The following is a 13,830-nucleotide window of genomic DNA, read 5'->3' as shown; positions in this document are numbered from 1 at the left end:
AGTGAAGTCTCTCAGTCGTGTCTGACTCCTAGCCACCCCATGGACTGTAGCCCACCAGGCTTCTCCGTCCATGGGATTTTCCAGGCAAGAGTACTGGAGTGGGTTGCCATTGCCTTTTCCCAGTAAGGGCAACAACAATTCAATATTTTCCATTAAGTTTTTCAACAAGAAAAAAATAAAACAAAAGTGATTTTAAAATTTATCTTTGGTCAGTGAAAGAATATACAGAACTAAAATGAACTCTCTTGAATCCCCCTTCTTTGTAATTTCATTAACAATTTTAAGAAATGTTTCAATAAAATTTTAAATTGTAGATTGAGACTCTAGATATACATAATGTAAGTTGTTATTCATATAAAGTGTCAATCTTTGGTATTTATCCGTTATTATTAACAAACATTCAACATCCTGGAAGTTTTCAGGATTAATTAATAATAAACCAATTCTCAGATGAGAGAAGGGAATTTAAGCATTCAACAAAAGCTGATGTGATTCTGACTCAGGACTTGTCCTAACAATCACAGCACTTCTGAAATGTTCCAATTGGATGTATGTCTGTATAAATCCCTTAAAGTAAGTACATACAATTGTTATTTTATTCTCTTTGGGGATACAAAGGGTTTTTAATTGGAGTGCCAATTTTCTACAGCTATAACTTCCTTAGAATTATAGCTTTGTTGTTAAAAATGTGTCTCGTTGATAAAAGACTCAAGTTCATAGGAAAAAAAAAAAAAAAAGCCTGTTCTATTCTGTTTGAAAACATTAACAGTTATTTTCCAATTTAAAGAAATTGACTTTTTGAGCCTAATTCAGTTGGGCGAAACATAAGAATTTAAAAGTGGAATCCAATTATCTTGAACTTGTACACTTTGTTGAAGAGCTATTAAATTGGAAAAATTTTGAGCTTTTTTCAGAAGGTACATTTAAGCTTTCTGTGGACGCTAAATGCAAAATAAAAAATAATTTTAAAAGGAAAACCTTGACAGATTAATCATATCACCTTCACAACTGAGGTTTTCTATACACACAAAACTATGTTCTGTTCCTGACCTAGACATTTATAATATCTTTCAGTCTGCAAATTTTTTTTTCCGATTTATTACAAATACAATTCCATTAACAGAGTTCTGTCACTAGGTGGCTCCATTTAGCTTTTTAAAAAGCAGTGTTCTTGTTCCATGAGCACTTCTCTGATTTTGCAGCATTTCTGTATTCCTCATTTCAGCTCGCATTTTTTTTTTTTACCTTTGTATCACATACAGTCTGTGTAGCTTAGTTGCAAACCATTAGCTGTATGAAATTAGAGCTTATGTGCAGTGTGTTGCCAACTCCTCTGTCTAGGCAACAAATACTGAAAGGTGACAGATGACAGTTCTACAGGACTGTGGTTACTGGCGGGGTGCCATTACTCAGTGCCTGGATCCTTAGCAAAGTTATTTCCAGTCTTTCTCACTTCAGAGTGCCATTTGAGCACCAAGTCATAGTCCCTGTAATGAGAGAAAGCCCCTCCAAATATATGAAAGACAGATGGATTTCTTTTTAAATTTCTGAGAAATTCCTGATCTAAGAGGAATGGTGTGACCCAGTGGAAAATGCCCCGGACTGGGAGTTGGAACCCATGAAGTCTAGTTTAGGTTTTGGAAGGTAGTTAACTCAACTATTACCCACTGAATCTGTTTATTCATTAACAGAGTGGAGGAGGGGTTGGACTGGATGATTTTTGTAATCTCTTCTAGTTTTAATATTTAAGATGGGTGATATACCCAAAAGGATTCCTTAAATAGAAGTGGACTTGTTATGTAGATATTATTTACTTTCTTAGGTCTTAAAAAGTCCTGAGGTATTTATGCTCTAATTTCTCTAGCTCCAGTGCCCCAATCAGTACCTGGCACATAGTAGAAGCTCAACATATACATTTAAATGAATAAATGAACTGCCCAGAAGTATGGAATGATGGAGATGACAGAGCAGTGTTGGCTTTCCAAAGTGCTACTCCATCTTCTCTCTCTGACTGGGCCTCCACTTTCTATCCTTAAAGTTACAGGTGTCTACTGATAAAGGCAAGTCACCTGAGAATGCATTTGCTCTTTCTGAAAAGAAAGTGAAAGTTTCTAGGCTTTCTGTTTTAACATCAGTCTGTTATTTAGATGGAAGGATTGCCATTGTAGACGCTTTAGAAGGCAAAGCCCATCTGTAGCAATAGATTTGAAGTCCTAAAATCTGGCAGTGAAAATCTACATACAGAGTGCTATAGCAGAAACTAGTTGAGACACCCCCATTAAGTTAACCCTTATTCAACTCTTTCTTTCCACCCGTTCAACCAGTCTCCTGCAGATGCTTTTTGCCCTCTCTTTCTTGTTATTTGCACTCTGAAAATGATTGCCCTCTAGCTAAAGTGGTACTAAGTACCTGATGTTTATTTCTCCAAGACAACATTCCTGTCCTTTGTGAGCATTTTTCACTCCAGAAAGAAGGTTAGGGGATGATACCCTTGAGGACCATCAGAACCTGTTTCAGAACCACCTGACACCAGCCCTAATGATCTTAATGTCTCCAAGATGAAAGAAGAACGCAAGACTACATCGGCCCCGTACCATATCTACAGCCCTATTTTCCCGCCCTGAAACTCTAAGACTAATTTGGGCACAGTCTTGAGAGTGTTATCCTGCTGCGGCCTCTTTTGCCAGGCAAAGTAATCAAGCTACTCCTTTGTATTCCTCCAAAGCTCTGTCTCTATGTTTCTATTCAGGACTGGTGAATAGGGGCTGGGTTTTTCAGAAAAAAAGGGCACACTGCTTAAGTCTGTTAGCTCTGAAGCTGTATGGCCCAGCATGAAGGAATGGGCCTTGGAAACATAACATTTATGTCCTACAAATGTATCAAACTCCACAAGTCTAGCAATGAGCTCATCAAATATCTAGTTTAGAACTCTGACGGTTTCCCTTTCCATAAATGGTATCACTATTTATCCATCCAATCATTTAACAAATGGCTGGGATCATGGGGAGGTCACCCTAAACTTTAGCCTATCCTATAATCATCATATTCAGTCACCGTATCCCATATCCTATAGATATTACCACCTGAACATCTCTTTAATTAGTACTTTTCTTTCCTCTACCATCATAATCTTGAATAAGCCCTCTGTCATTTCTTATTGAATTACTGTAATAATCTCTTGACAAGGTTTCTGTCTCTATCAATAGTCTTTTAAAATGAATTCTCTAAAATGCAGCCAAAGTGATGTCTCAGTTTCTTTCCTGATTAAAACGTATCCCTATAGACTTCAAGATAAAATTAAAAGTCTTTGAATATCAGGCCTTCATGCTCTGGGCCATATCAAACCCAACACCTTCATCTCTCACCACAGCTCAAAATAAAGAACTAGAATTTCAATGACTTGCTCTCAGACAATTGATTCCACATTTTATCTCTAGGTAACATCAAAGAATACTCAAGTTGAAAGGACCTTTAAAGTTAAAGTAACCATATACTTTATCATTCAAACTAGGACACTTTTGAAAGTGAAAAGTGTGCTATTAATAATTACATTGGGATAACAGGTATAAACCAAGACTCTCTCAGACAAAAGAGGGTGTGTGGTCACTCTATCTAGAGATCAACTCGACCATGAGAAAACTTGAGTCATTCAAATGAAAGTCCATCATAAGGATTATTGGACTAGAATCAGCCTTTCCTATCTTTGCCTTTTCTTCCATGTTATGCTATTTTTCTAATAACACTCTTTAGATAAAAAAGTCAAGTAGCCTGTTTTTGTAGTAAGATGTTTGTCACTTTTCACAGAATGTCACTTTTCACTTTTTAATGTATAGATTAATAGAAGGCAGCTGAATTCTCATATCTTCTTTTTTCATTTATTCTGTTACAATATGTTGTTTGAGCTCAGGTTTAGAAAGAATAGAATTGATGCATTCAAATTGTGGTGCTGGAAAAGACTCTTGAGAGTCCTTTGGACAGCAAGGAGATCAAACCAGTCCTAAAGAAAATCAACCCTGAGTATTCATTGGAAGCATTGTTGCTGAATCTTGAAGCTCCAATACTTTGGCCACCTGATGCTAAAAGCCAGCACATTGGAAAAGACCCTGATGCTGGAAAAGATTGAAGGAAAAAGGAAAAGGGGGAAGCAGAGGTTAAGATGGTTAGATAGCATCACTGACTCAATGGACATGAATTTGAGCAAACTCTGGGACACAGTGAAGGACAGAAGAGCCTGCCATTCTACAGTCCTGGGGTCACAAAGAATTCGACGGGACTTAGCAACTGAACAACCACAAATACGAAGAAAACCTAACCATACCTAGATATTCAGTTGGAGAGGAGTGGAGTATTTTCATAGCTTTTTATGATAATTGTAAATATTCTTTTTTGATATTAGAACCTGACTAGTGATTTCTTAACAGTTAATTACAATGTGGCATCTAAAACCACATCAGGGAATTTTTGTATTGCGTTACATTAAAATTCCTTGATCTTGAACTTTAAATGAGTCTTTGACTTTGCATGATTTTGCTTCATCTCTTATTGGTCACTTGGAAAACACAAGCTCACTAGTCATGTAGGTCTATCAAATGTTGATATTTTTTGATATATAATATTCAAAAGTTATGTTTATCAATAGCAGTGCTGTTCTCATAAAAAAAAGTATTGGGAAGCTATCGAGTGCATGGTGGCAGATTCACGTTTTCCAATAATCTAATTTTCTCTAGAAAGATCAAGTTTTGTCATTGGCAAGCATGCTGTCAGTTATTCTCATTGCAGAAACAGGTTCATTACATTTGTTTTCAACAAAATATCTTATAGATACTCAGATCTGACTCACCATGGTCTACCTGTTAATTGTTTTTTCAAGCAAGAGTTGTGGTCCATGAATAAGGCAGCTATTTCAGAAGCTTCCAATTCAATTGCACAAGAGCTTTCTTTTGGTATCCAGCTGAATCGCTTAATATGCACTTTCTATTTTGTCACACAGAATATTAAAATCACATATACTCAAGAGTCGGGATTTAATAAAATTAATATTTGTTACCATTTCATGAAGGCTTATTATTTAGTGAAATAACTTTATTTTGTATTAACTGTGAATATGTTGTTCTGAAGAATTGTGGTACACTTTGGAGCCTCTGCCTTGGTTGGTGATAAGGTGCCAGTGGTTTTACCAACATTGATTTTACACAATCAGTGCAAATGTGAACACAGTGAAAAGCACCAAAAATGTCTTTATGCTATTGTGAAAATAGTTTTGATTTTGAAAATGTCCAGAGTCAGGCTTGGGAACACAGAGGTGCTCAAACTGCAAACTGAGAACCATTGCCTTTAACTAAACCTTGAGAAGGCTACATCATCAAATGCTGCAGAAAAGTAAACAAAACAAGCTAAAACACTGCCTGAAAGCCACTAAAAGGTCCTGCTGGATTTTGCAACAAGGTCTTCAGGGACAATCGTGTCAAGAAAAGTTCTAGGGTTGGTTTTTCCTAGGTTAACCTATCTTTATGAAGTGATGTAAAGGGAAAATATACCCTCTCCCATTCCAGTTGAGTGTATTTTGTCCATTTTAAATAGAAAAGCTTAAATGTATGAAGGCATTAATTATGGTTGTCATCAAACCTGAAAGAGCATATCAAATTTCTCTGACTAGGAACTAAATGTCTTTTTCTTCTGTGAATTATGGATCTAGCATGTAAAACAATTTGGCATGCCATTTATAATAACCTAGGGTAAGGAGCAAATCCCAAGAAAGGGATAATCAGAAACCCCATACCCACTGGCTACAAAGTACAGAAGTCAAATGCAATGGTTCAATATATTAAGAAGTTTGAAATGATTTGAATAAAAGGATATAAGGTTATTTCACAGATTGTAGGCCATATGGGCCTTTTTACACATATGAAGGGCAGGCAATGTGTTAGGAAAGTGACATTTCCTTTTCTGGGCCTTTCTTTGAGTCAGAAATATTATTCATCTCATCTTATATAAAAGATGAGCCCTTTCAAAGCCAAGGGCTATTAACCCTTACATAAAGATGATTAACCTTATCTAACCCTAATAACTTTATCTTAAACTCTATCTAGAAGTGAATTTCATCTAGGTTAAACAACTTGCAAAGTTAATAAGATTTTCAGTTTCTTAATGTTATCTGGGTGAAATCAATTTCTTTATGAAGTATGATTTCTTCTACACTCAAAATAGTTAAGCTTTGGATTCTATATATAGCATACTGTTCTACAATGCTGGATTGCATCATTGCCATTATAAAACACTTTGGAAAATATAATTGTAAAGAAACAGAAGCTAAGGGATCTGCAATATCATGAGATGCTTCAGTTCAGTTCAGTCTCTCAGTTGTGTCTGACTCTTTGCGACCCCATGAACCACAGCATGCCAGGCCTCCCTGTCCATCACCAACTCGGGGAGTTTACCCAAACTCATGTCTGTTGAGTCGGTGATGCCATCCAGCCATCTCATCCTCTGTCATCTCTTTTTCTTCCTGCCCTCAATCTTTCCCACCATCAGGGTCTTTTCAAATGAGTCAGCTCTTTGCATCAGGTAGCCAAAGTATTGGAGTTTCAGCTTCAACATCAGTCCTTCCAATGAACAACCAGGACTGATCTTTTTTAGAATGGACTGGTTGGGTCTCCTTGCAGTCCAAGGGACTCTCAAGAGTCCTCTCCAACACCACAGTTCAAAAGCATCAATTCTTTGGCGCTCAGCTCTCTTTATAGTCCAACTCTCACATCCATACATGACTACTGGAAAAACCATAGCCTTGACTAGAAGGACCTTTGTTGACAAAGTAATGTCTCTGCTTTTTAATATGCTGTCTAGGTTGGTCATAACTTTTCTTCCAAGGAGTAAGTGTCTTTTAATTTCATAGCTGCAATCACCATCTGCAGTGATTTTGGAGCCCCCCCCCCAAATAAAAAATAAAGTCAGCCACTGTTTTCACTGTTTTCCCATCTATTTGCCATGAAGTGATGGGACTGGAGGTCATGATCTTAGTTTTCTGAATGTTGAGCTTTAAGCCAAATTTTTCACTCTCTTCTTTCACTTTTATCCAGAGGCTCTTTAGTTCTTCTTCACTTTCTGCCATAAGAGTGGTGTCATCTGCATATCAGAAGTTATTGATGTTTCTCCCAGAAATCTTGATTCCAGCTTGTGCTTCATACAGCCCAGATGCTTACTAAGTTACTAAAGACTTTGTTGTCCTCAGGTAACATTCCTAGTATCCACTCATAAGGTAATAGTGATTCCTATTTTATTACATCCTATCAGTACTGAATAGATTTGGATATATGCATCAGCATTTATCTTATAGTCTGGTATCTGGTATCTGGCTGATTTACTTCTAATTCTTGCTTGGCTTTAGAATGGATACCATGTTTCATTTCATTATGGAACATTTCCCATCAATGTTAAATAAATGCTCTTAGGGTTATATAACATCAAAATTCAATGGTGCTTGGGCTTCCCTGGGGGCTCAGCTGGTAATGAATACTCCTGCAATGTGGGAGACCTGGGTTTGATCCCTGAGTTGAAAAGATACCCTGGAGATGGGAACAGCTACCCACTCCAGTATTCTGGCCTGGAGAATATACAGTCATGGAGTTTGCAAAGAGTCAGACATAACTGAGTGACTTTCACTTCACTGGCAGTGTTAACCCTCTGTTGCTGTTGTTACTGCTGTTGAGTCACTAAAATGTGTCCAGTTCCTTGTTACCCTGTGGACTGCAACATGCCAGGCTTCTCTGTCCTTTGCTATCTCCTGAGTTTGCTCAAACTTACATTCATCAAGTCGGTGATTCGATCTAAACATTCTATCCTCTGTTGTCCCCTTCTCTTTCTCTCAATCTTTCCCAGCATCAGGGTCTTTTCCAATGAGCTGGGTCTTTGCATCAGATGGTCAAAGTAATGGAGCTTCAGCTTCAGCATCAGTCTATCCAATGAATATTCAGGACTGATTTCCTTTAAGATTGACTGGTTTGATCTCCTTGTATTACAAGGGACTCTCAAGAGTCTTCTCCAACACCATGGTTCAAAAGCATCAGTCCTTTGGTGTTCAGCCTTCTTTACAGTCCAACTGTCACATCTGTACATGACTGCTGGAAAAACCAAAGCTATGACTCTACGGATTTTTTCTTCATGTCTAAAAATAATTCTGCTTACCTTCATCATTGCCACTGGGAGAGGTTCAAGCTGCAATAGTCTTGGTTTGGGGCTTCCCTGTTGTCTAGTAAAGACGCTGCCTGCTATGCAGGAGACCTGGGTTTGATCCTTGGGTCAGGAAAATCCTTAGAGAAAGGAATGGCCACCCACTCCACTATTCTTGCCTGGAGAATTCCATGGACAAAGGTGCTATAGTCCATGAGGTCTCAAAGAGTCAGACACAACTGAGCAGCTAACACATTGTTGCCAACTGAATTGTCATCTAGGTGTTTACATTAAACCTTTTCTTTCAGATTAACCCCCAATCCTTTTTTTATTTCCCTCCTCTGCATTATTCAGGGCTTCCTTTAAATTCAGGGTTCATGTCCAGTTCCTATATTAACTTTAAGGCATTAATTCATTTTTTTGAACCTCATTTCAAGTTTTTCCAATCAGTCCAACATGATTTTGAAACATGTCTACATTTGCCTTGTACTCCTTTCATTCATTGATCTTGTAGCCATGCCTCCTTTCATGTTTATGTTTCAATGAGTCTGTGATCATCTTACCCTTCTGTCACTAACGTCCATGGCTAAACTCATATCTTCAAGCTGATATCACAGTATGTGACAACAGATATATAGCAGAATTGAGCATAAAGAGAAAGAGAATGGCATTTAAGGCAGCTGGGGAGAAGTGACCAAAATCATAGACAAGAAAGTTTGGGACAGGTACAGAGCCTGGGAATTCATTTAATTTGATGAAGTATATGTAACTGACAGAATGTGGTCCACTGGAGAAGGGAATGGCAAACTACTTCAGGATTCTTGCCTTGAGAACCCCATGAACAGTATGAAAAGGCAAAAAGATAGGATACTGAAAGAGGAACTCCCCAGGTCAGTAGGTGCCCAATATGCTACTGGAGATCAGTGGAGAAATAACTCCAGAAAGAATGAAGGGATGGAGCCAAAGCAAAAACAATACCCATCTGTGGATGTGACTGGTGATAGAACCAAGGTCCAATGCTGTAAAGAGCAATATTGCATAGGAACCTGGAATGTCAGGTCCATGAATCAAGGCAAATTGGAAGTGGTCAAACAGGAGATGGCAAGAGTGAATGTTGACATTCTAGGAACCAGCAAGAGAGTTCCAGAAAACCACATATTTCTGATTTATTAACTATGCCAAAGCCTTTGACTGTGTGGATCACAATAAACTGTGGAAAATTCTGAAAGAGATGGGAATACCAGACCACCTGACCTGCTTCTTGAGAAACCTGTATGCAGGTAAGGAAGCAACAGTTAGAACTGGACATGGAACAACAGACTGGTTCCAAATAGGAAAAGGAGTACGTCAAGGTTGTATATTGTCACCCTGCTTATTTAACTTATATGCAGAGTACATCATGAGAAATGCTGGGCTAGAAGAAGCACAAACAGAAGCACAGAATCAAGATTGCTGGGAGAAATATCAATAACCTCAGATATGCAGATGACACCACCCTTATGGCAGAAAGTGAAGAGGAACTAAAAAGTCTCTTGATGAAAGTGAAAGAGGAGAGTGAAAATGTTGGCTTAAAGCTCAACATTCAGAAAACAAACATCATGGCATCTGGTCCCATCACTTCATAGGAAATAGATGGGGAAACAGTTGAAACAGTGTCAGACTTTATTTTTTGGGGCTCCAAAATCACTGCAGATGGTGACTGCAGCCATGAAATGAAAAGACGCTTACTCTTTGGAAGAAAAGTTATGACCAACCTAGATAGCATATTAAAAAGCAGAGACATTAATTTGCCAACAAAGGTCCATCTAGTCAAGGCTATGGTTTTTCCAGTGGTCGTGTATGGATGTGAGAGTTGGACTGTGAAGAAAGCTGAGTGCGGAAGAATTGATGCTTTTGAACTGCAGTGTTGGAGAAGACTCTTGAGAGACCCTTGGACTGCAAGGAAATCTAACCAGTCCATTCTGAAGGAGATCAGCCCTGGGATTTCTTTGCAAGGAATGATGCTAAAGCTGAAGCTCCACTACTTTGGCCACCTCATGCAAAGAGTTGACTCGTTGGAAAGGACTCTGATGCTGGGAGGGATTGGGGGCAGGAGGAAAAGGGTACGACAGAGGATGAGATGGCTGGATGGCATCACCGACTCAATGGATGTGAGTCTGAGTGATCTTCGGGAGTTGGTGATGGACAGGGAGGCCTGGCGTAGTGCGATTCATGGGGTCGCAAAGAGTCGGACACAACTGAATGACTGAACTGACTGACTGATGTAACTGAAAGTATATTCTGAAAGAGAATCTTTAACCTTAGTTTTTCTGTATTTTCACCGTTGCTTAAGAAACATTTACAGGTAATCAGTTATAGGGCATTTGGGTCTTCAAGAAAGATGAACACATGAATTTAAATTGCTTGTTTTGATTATTCATTCTCATACTGACAAATGAACACCCACATACACATGCACCAGATAATTTCTTCCCAAAATATTTAGCTGCCTTTCCTGGAGTATAAGGAACTAAAAAATGAAATGTCCTGAATATAAGAGGAGAAGGAAATGGCAAACCACTCCAGTATTCTTGCCTGGAGAATCCCATGGACAGAGGAGCCTGGAGGGCTCCAGTCAGTGGGGTCGCACAGAGTCAGACACAACTCAAATGACTAAGCAGCAGAATATAAGATAGATGGAAAAACATTGCCCATATAAAAGTACAGGGAAAATATCTAGGAAATCAATGCAGTTTATAAACTGTGTATGTTCTTGGTATGAATTTTCTCCATTAAGAGTGGAAGCAAGAAATAAATATATTCAGCATTGTTCAGACACTAATGAAAACCCCTTTGGGAATTTAAATGTGGGCTCCACAATATTCAGATATTGTACACTGTGGGACCTTAGAAATAGTAGAAGTAAATGTAATAAATGCTTCCAGAATAAAGATTGCTTGATGCTGAAATCATTTCTGCCAAAGGCAAGGATTAAGATAGCTAGGTTTCCATTTTCAACCTCTGCTGAACAGTGGTAAGCAGAAATAATAATTTAAAAGAGTATCAGTCATTTCTTTAATTTTTACATTTATGGCTATAAAAAAATTACATGAAAATGAAACTATGATCCCATGCAGTAGCCATTTATTACAAAAGAAAATGGGACAAAAATTACTTTGGGTCAGGTTGTTCTTGAAAATTCCTGTTATTTATAAATTGTCACTTTAAATAAGGGACTGATTCCATAAAGTGGGGAGACTATTATAAAACATTAAGACACACATAACTACATGTCAATTGGTCCCCACAGATTTTCAACTTTATCTAGAGTTTGACATGTTGACAATTTCTTTTATTGTAATTCAATTCATGAGTCAAGATACTGACCAGAAATTGTTTTAGGTGAATACTGCTGAATATTTTATTACAAAAGGAAAATGTTTCCTACAACAATCCAAGATAAGGAAAGGAATGACCCAATGACATTGCTGCTGCTGCTGCTAAGTCATTTCAGTCGTGTCCGACTGTGTGCGACCCCATAGAGGGCAGCCCACCAGGTCCCCCCGTCCCTGAGATTCTGCAGGCAAGAACACTGGAGTGGGTTGCCATTTCTTTCTCCAATGCATGAAAGTGAAAAGTGAAAGTGAAGTCACTCAGCTGTGTCCGACTATCAGCGACCCCATGGACTGCAGCCTACCAGGCTACTCTGTCCTTGGGATTTTCCAGGCAAGAGTACTAGAGTGGGTAGCCATTGCCTTCTCCTAATGACCTTAACAGTGTGAAAATTTTCATGAGTGATTATGGACTTTGGACTAGTAGCACCAGCTAGGAACCATCAAAATTGGATTTAGCACTTCTTCATGTCCAATATACCTGTGAAATTTTAAATCAAATGTATAAAAGTTCTGTAATCATTGTTCAATTGAGTATGGGAGAGAATTTTATCTACATAACAAACATCATTTGCTGGATACATATTATGTGCTATTATATGTATAATGGGATGTTGATGGTCTTCAAACAATCCTGCAATGCGGGTATTATTATTTAAATTTTACATACAAGAAGGTTGAGACCCAGAGAGTTTAACTGACTTCTCCAAGTTAACACTAGTAGGACAAAGCTAAGATTCACATCAAGTCTGGTATGAAGATTGCAGGCATGGTATTTTTTTTCTCCAAACTCCATACTGCCTTTCAAAATTGGCTCTATAGTCTAAAACCACTTATATTTACAATTAAATCTTTTAAACCGCACCAAGTATATTCACAATTGGTTATTATGTGTTTGCCTTCAAATTCAATGAATCACAAAAGGTATATTTTATATTGAGTGGGAAAGTAAACAAGATTATTACTTAATTAAGCCATTATTGAGGAGGGCCTGGCAACACGCTCCAGCATTCTTGCCTGGAGAATCCCATGGAGAGAGGAGCCTGGTGGGCTACAGTCTGTGGGTCACAAAGAGTTGGACACTTTTGTAATGATTTAGCATGCATGTATGCAACCGTTATTACCCAGAAGCAACAAAGAGCAACTGGATTGTAAACTTCTTCAGTGTTAACATTATCCTGCCTATTGTACACTAAATAACTATTTGAAGTTTGTGTATGTATGTTTGTATAAGTGAAATTTTGAAGACCTTGTTATATTACTTTCACTGGAAAGAAGATAAGCTTAGGTACAGGTCAAAATTGCATCATGATTCCTACGTAGGGAACAATAATGAAGAATACACTTGGAATTATTGAGTAGCTGTACCCTTGAAGAACTGCATATGGTAGGGAGTTCCATGAGACAGCCAGGTGGTGGGAAGGAATTATACATCCTAGAGGGAGCACAAACACTGAAGTATGTGTAGATTCCTACTTTCCAGTTTATCTGGATTTTTTTTCCTCCCCTTAATCATTGTATAACTTGCATCAGTAATAAAGTAGAGGACTATTGATTGAGGCAGTGTGCTACACCAGGGTAAAGATATTTATAAAAATCACTTATTTTGGACAATGTGCTGCTGCTGCTAAGTCGCTTCAGTCATGTCCAACCCTGTGTGACCCCATAGATGGCAGCCCACCAGGTTCCTCTGTCCCTGGGATTCTCCAGGCAAGAACACTGGAGTGGGTTGCCGTTTCCTTCTCCATTGTTCTAGTCTAGTTTTTAGCATTGATTTTCACATATAGATTTGTTTAATGGCTTGATTGCTCTCTTCATTTTTGACTCTGTTTTTGTCTTTTCCATCTCTTTTTTCTTGCTCTTTTCTCAATATAAGTGTGTGAGTTTCTTTGGGTGTTCTTGGCTGTGGCTTAACCATTAGTCTTGGGGTTTTGTGTTCTGTGCTGTGTGGCCTGTGAAGTTTTGGAGCTACAGTAAGGGATTGGGCCTTAACTCTTGAGATGGGAGACCTGAGTACAGGACTTAGGACCAAGAGACCTCCGAACCATGGAATATTTGGACAATGTAGGCAAGATGATTCCTGAAATGGAGAAACAAGCTCCTCTCATACGGCTGATTAGAATATGTCCTAGAGAACTGTGGGTCAGATGTGGAGAGACACTCTTTCTGTCATTTCTAAAGCTCTGTTCATCTGTGATGAAAGGCATACTGTATTTGGAAAGTGAATGAAAATTTTAATTTTTCTTCCCTTCAAGTTTTATTTTATTTGGTTTTGTCTTATAGAGTTAGAGGG

Source organism: Oryx dammah, unplaced genomic scaffold, assembly GCF_014754425.2.
Source record: "Oryx dammah isolate SB20612 unplaced genomic scaffold, SCBI_Odam_1.1 HiC_scaffold_19, whole genome shotgun sequence".
Classification (NCBI taxonomy): Eukaryota; Metazoa; Chordata; class Mammalia; order Artiodactyla; family Bovidae; genus Oryx; species Oryx dammah.
Note: the sequence above shows the minus strand (reverse complement) of the source record.